At 33.7% G+C, this 6,098-nt stretch overlaps 1 long non-coding RNA gene across 1 annotated transcript; it reads left to right on the top strand.

Annotated features, from left to right (window-relative positions):
• The first annotated feature begins 2,068 nt into the window (after positions 1–2,068).
• Positions 2,069–5,420, top strand: LOC135152028 (uncharacterized). The gene is made up of 2 exons (XR_010291111.1): positions 2,069–2,243; positions 4,088–5,420. It is a non-coding gene; the product is annotated as an uncharacterized LOC135152028 (long non-coding RNA).
• The last annotated feature ends 678 nt before the right edge of the window (positions 5,421–6,098 follow it).

Consider the following 6,098-nt stretch of genomic DNA (forward strand, 5'->3'; position numbering starts at 1 on the left):
TAAACTAGTGTGCAAGTTATATATCTCTTTACCTAGTTCATTTATAGTTTTTTTATAATCAGCAGTAGTCATGTCATCAACAGAAATTTCAGGAGATACCTGAGATGGAGATTCCTCGATTGTGTCATCCATTAATGCAAATGCATAATTGCTTTGAACAGGTTCATCATCAAAATCCGTGTCATCCCAGCTTTTTCCCTCAGCAATATATGCCCTTCCTTTATAATTGGCAACCATTGCTTCCAACTTAGGTTTCAGCTTCTCATTCTCTTTCTTCAGATCCTCATAAGAATTTTTCTTATCATATGAGTTGCTTCTTTCTTTGACAGGAGCTGCTTTGGGTTTCCTTCAATCTGTTGCAAAGTGCCCTAAGTCATTGCAGTTGTAGCATCTGACTTTGCTCTTGTCGTACATATTAGTTTTGTAACTGCTAGTGCTTCTAGACCCTGATCCTGAGTATCATCCTTTGTTCTGAAACTTGTTCCCTGAAGCTTTCTTGTACCGGGGGTTCTTCCTGAACTTGATGTGCTTGAACCTTGCAGCCATATAAGCCATAGACTTATCATCCAGCTGCTCTAGTCCTTCTTGAGTATAAAACTCATCCTACGGATCCACAAAAACTTCATCAATTTCAGCTTCTACAATTTCAGACTTGGTAGAAGGATAGTGTAACATCCCAGATTTTCAGAATTAGTTTATTAATATAGAAGCAAGTTTTTGAATATTATTATTGGCTTTAATTGATTTTTTTTAGATAAGATGAATAGTCTGTGTAATATGAGTATAATTGTGATGTAAATTATAAGGTTTAAACAGATTATGCACTATTCTTCTGGAATTTCGTCTATTTGAACGACCCGGTTTTTTTCAAAAATTGTTTATTGTTATGAAAATAATTTTCTTAGAAAGAAAGGAATAAAATTTAATATTTTATTCCGGTTTAATGTGTTTTCAAAGTTTATATTTAAATCCCGGGTTATTGTGTTATCGATACAGGGACTGTCTTTTCAAAACTGTATTTCATACAATTGATTTTAAAGATTTAAAAGATTGGTATGTGAGTATGATTGTTACATGGCTAAGTGTTGCACGTGAAATAGTGAGTTTAATTAGTTATGATAATTAAATGTGAATATTGGATGAATTTTGGTGTAAATTGATTTTCTGTAATTGTTATTTATATGTGCCAGACCTATGAGTTTAATTATCAATATCATCAGGATGAGTCATATGTTATTTAGATATTTTCAAATGATTTATATACGGATATATGAATGTTCTTTCAAAACTCATTTCAAATATTATTTCTAAAATACAGAGGTTTGTTATGCAAAAGTTAGATGATTGATATGTGAATATATGTATTACGTGATTAAGTGTTACGTGTGTGATGGTCGCGTAATTGGTTATTTCTGAATATTATATGAATATTTGGTAAATTATATGATAACTAGTTTTCTATTTTGATTGCTTATATATGTTGAAATAGCGAGTTTTCAATTTTTATATTCTCAGTATAAAATATGGAACATTTGGGTATTTTCCTGATAATTTATGAATAGTATGTGATATTTTTATGAATATTTGTGAGGTTTGTGTTATCTAGTTTATTGAATTGACTGCTCATATGTGTTCGGATTTGAGATATTTCAATTTCTATATGATCAGGATAAAATATAGTTTATTTAGATATGTTCATATCGATTTTTGGATTATTACGTGATTTTATAATCGATTTATGGATTTAATTTCGTTTAATTATTATTTATATTAAAATAGTTATTTAGCATTTTAAACCCCGTGGGCGTTAGGGAAAATTTTGCCATTAGGCTATTTGGGACATTCTGAGCATTTCTCGTGTTTTAATTTTTTTAATCTGGAGTACGGTTTGCCCTATAAATGATCCGGTACGGTTTTGCTAATATTTTTAAAGTTAATAATTATCTGGTTGTCTCGTATTGCGTAAAGCATATTCTAGGAATATTCCAAAGCATATTCAAGGAATATTCTTTTATCTTCCTCTATAAATATCCCTTACCAGTTTATTTCGCGCGTATAATCATTTTCACCGGTTTCTCTGCACGAATACCGAGAGAAACCGAGCGGTGTTCTTCGCGTTCTTCATAATCAAACGAGGATTTGAAGGCGTTATTGGAATCCGATGGAGGCGTATGAATAGTCAAAACGAAGCTATCGACGCGTAGAATCAAGTTTAATCATCCGTTTGTGTGCAGATTCAACCGGTAAATTACTTTTATTTTTCAAAAGTTCGAATTATTTAATTTTAATTGATGAATTTTCGTAACGAATCTTATTTGATCGTTTTGATGATTCCATGTTGTAGAGCATCTCGTGCCATTCGTTTTCATATATTATATGTTAAATTTTGACTTCGATAACATAGAGAAAGGTTGGTTTGATTCTTGGAGTTATGTTCTTGAATGTTCTTGGAGGTTATGAATGTTCTTAATTGAAAAAGAGGTGTTTTTAATCTAGGAATTCTGCGTTGTTTTGGTGTATACCATTAGGAAGAGCGTTTCAAGAGGAATATGTTCATATAATCAGATTTTGTGGGGGATTCACGGTTGAACTCGCCGGATTTTATGAACACCGGCGGTGTTCTTGGATTTCCCGGCCAAAATCCGGCCAAACTACGTGTTAATTACTAAGTTTGATTATGGGAATGAGTTTATGGTAGCCTATATTTACGTTCTGGACAGTTTGGTGTTGAGTGGAGGGCCCGAAGGCCAACTCCGGCGTAGCAGTGGCGAGAGGGGGGGTGGCCGCTGCAAAAGTGCAGTTTGGCCCCCCTACTTTTGGAGATGATAAAGTTCTCGTACCCAAGTTTTAAATCTTACAAAACACGCCCTGTAACTTTGAAAAGTTACAGTTTAAACCTTGGCCGAAAACTTTCAAAAACTTACAAAATAAACCTTTTGATTTAATTTTCAAAAAATTGTTTTATTTGATTATTTTAAATTTCAAAAATAGTTTTTAATTATTTCTTTATTCAAAAATAAATCTAAATTAGTTTATTAATTAATTTTAATTAGTAATTAATTATTTTAATTGGTAAATTAATTTAATATTAATTGATTAATTATTTTAGTTAATTATTAATTGATTTTAATTGATTAATTAATTAGATTTAATTGTTCCTTTTGATTTAAAAATTCCGAAAAATAGTTTCGAGCTTTAAATCATTTCTCTAAAATATGTTTGAGGCTCGTTAATTAATTTCAAATGATTTCGGATCCGATCTTGAGCAATCGGATTTGATTATTTATTCAAAAATGGATTCTTTTACCTGTTTTAGTTCCGAAAAATGTTTAGAAATTCCAGAAAATTCTCGAAAAATCATTTTTAACCTGAGACTTGATTGAATATCGATTGGGATGGGAAACCTTATGTGCATTATGTTGTCTGCTGTCTGTGTGATATGTTATATGTCGATAGGGAGTTAGGAAACTGTTTTGTTAATAACTTTTGATCCGTAATTCAGAATCGAGTGAAAGGAAAAAGAGGTTAAAGCTTAGAAACTCTAGTTTAATATAATGTAACAATATGATTGAGTTTCCAATGTGTATAAAGATGGTTGAAAATGCATAATGTGACTATACGTGATCTAATTGCTATATAGTGATGATTATATGAAATACGTGTCCATTTGATTTGATAAATAATTTGGGAAACATAGCATCTTGTCTTGATTAATGCTGAATAAGAATATGTAGATTACAGGAATTTGAGTTGATTGATTGGTTGTTGATTGAAATAGGTTAACAAATGGATAGTCTTATAAATAGACGAGACGCTGTCAAATTTTCAATAGGATTTATGTGGTTATTGAGTTGTAGTATGCTACATGGAGTAGGATGTGACTATATGATAGAGTCAAAGCATGATTATATGTTAAGTGACATCTGATAAATGCATAGAAATTATATAGGGTGATATGTGATTATATGTTAAATGCTATCGGTATACGTGATATGTATATGCGATAGGTTATGATACCGAGTTTGATAAGTAAGATAAGAATCAATATATTATTTAGTAATTATGGTAGTATTTTATTCTCGTAAAGGATTTGGACGAGGTGTATACGATTGAAGACGTACAGAAGGTCAAACGATGTTGCAAAGCGAATAAGGAACGAGTCGAGAAAGCAAAGTCGTATTACGAATAGAGTATATACAGAGATGGTCTGGAGGTTATGATATGCATAGATTGTGAGTTGGAAAAATGAGATTAAGCTATGTGTGTGGAAGCGGGTTTAAGGCAAGTTTTCCTAAATCCTTCCTCATATATATATATATATATATATGGCATGTTCTGATTATTCTGTCAAGATTATAATACTGTTTATACTGAAACCCTTCTCAAATAAACTCTTACTTCTGAGGATGAACCCATGATTGTTTCTTCGTTCAAGTTTTGAAAAGCCAAACACCAAAATACTCTCAATTTCTATTACAAGTATTCTGATCCATTCTTTCCAATCCTCAAGATTTTAAAAATATCAGCTTTACAAATTAATTCGAAGTTCAGACCGTCATTGAAGCATGGGTTGCTCAGTGATACTTAGAACCTAGAATGAGTTGGGATCTTCTTGATTATTCAACCCGCCATTGTCATGCTGGTTTAGCAGGCTAAATTCAGTTGCTTAGCCGATAATGGAGGATACTGAATAGTTAGGAATTTCCTGAACTATGATTTATCAAAAGACAGACTGTGGTTTATGAAATGTTGATCCTCAAAAGTTGATTTGGAATATTTCTGTTGTTGATAATGATTATGATTCTGTTCTGCTGATTGAATTGTCTATTGATTTAAATTGTTAGAATTGGATTAGTTTTTATAAAATATGTGGACCAGATTCGTGGTCAGACCAGATTCATGGTCAATTATAGGCCAATGTGTGCCTTGGATCCAGTATAGAGAACAGGGCTGTGTGCCATGTTCGGGGTTAGTGCGTCACTGATCAGCAGCCTAACCTTTGGTTTTTAAGTAAGTTTGAATTCTGATTTCAATTGCTGATAAGAATTGTGAAGTTTTCAATTACATATCCTAAACTTGTGAACCCTGATAAGATATTTCAGGACTATTGTTGCTTATATACACTTGCTGAGCATTGTTGCTCACCCTTGCTATTCCTTTTTAACCATTTCAGAAAAGCTTAAAGATGAACTGCATGATTGAGATTGCGAGTATGGCTAAGGCTAGGCGAGAAGTCAGAGTATAGAGTATACAGAGGACAAGTGGAAATGTTCAGGGAGATTGTCAAGGTTGGTTCTAGATAAAATTGTTGAGATTCAGTTGTAATCATAATTTAAATAGATTGGCAGTGATTCTTCTCATCGAAGATGATCTGAGGTTGTAAGACATTGTTTATTTATAGTGGTTGATTCTAATTTCAATACTATGACCTGGATGCGATCCTGTTTTTAGGGGTGTTATGGATCAAAAATTGAGGGGTGAGCTTCGTGCTTTTTGACTGATCTCGCGAGTCGGAACTCAGACGGGTCCTCACGAGGTGCCTACGTATCTTCAGCGGGGTGAAGAATCAAGTCAAAAAACGTAGTTCTATTTTGGAGGGGTAGAGCCCTTTATATAGATGTCTCAGGATTAGAGACCGATTAGAAGTAGGATCCCCGGTGTTAGAGTCCTAGTAGAAATAGGTATCTGAGTCAGAGATAGGATAGGACTGATCTCTGATCCTTATCTTGAGCTACTGGAGGTTATCTAGGACTCTAGATAGTTATCCACGAAATTCAGAGTTCTTGTAGGACTCTCGGAGTCCTGGACTCGTCAGTCAGACTCCTAGTAGGACTAGGATTCGAGTTCTGGGCCCTGACCGGGTTGGGTGCTCGTGCCTTGAGTTTGGGCAGCCCATGTTTCTCAAACATGGATGCCCAACGGGATTTTTATAACCTCAATCTGCTAGCCACGAATTTTGGGTGATAAACCCAGAATCCGGGCCTTATATTCTGGCCTTTAATCAGACCCGGGCTCAAAATTACCCAATAATTTTTAGGGCCAATTTCAGAGCCATATCATTTGCCCCCCAACTTTGGATAAGTTTCGTAGAAACTTTT

The sequence above is a fragment of the Daucus carota genome, chromosome 4, assembly GCF_001625215.2.
Source record: "Daucus carota subsp. sativus chromosome 4, DH1 v3.0, whole genome shotgun sequence".
NCBI lineage: Eukaryota > Viridiplantae > Streptophyta > Magnoliopsida > Apiales > Apiaceae > Daucus > Daucus carota.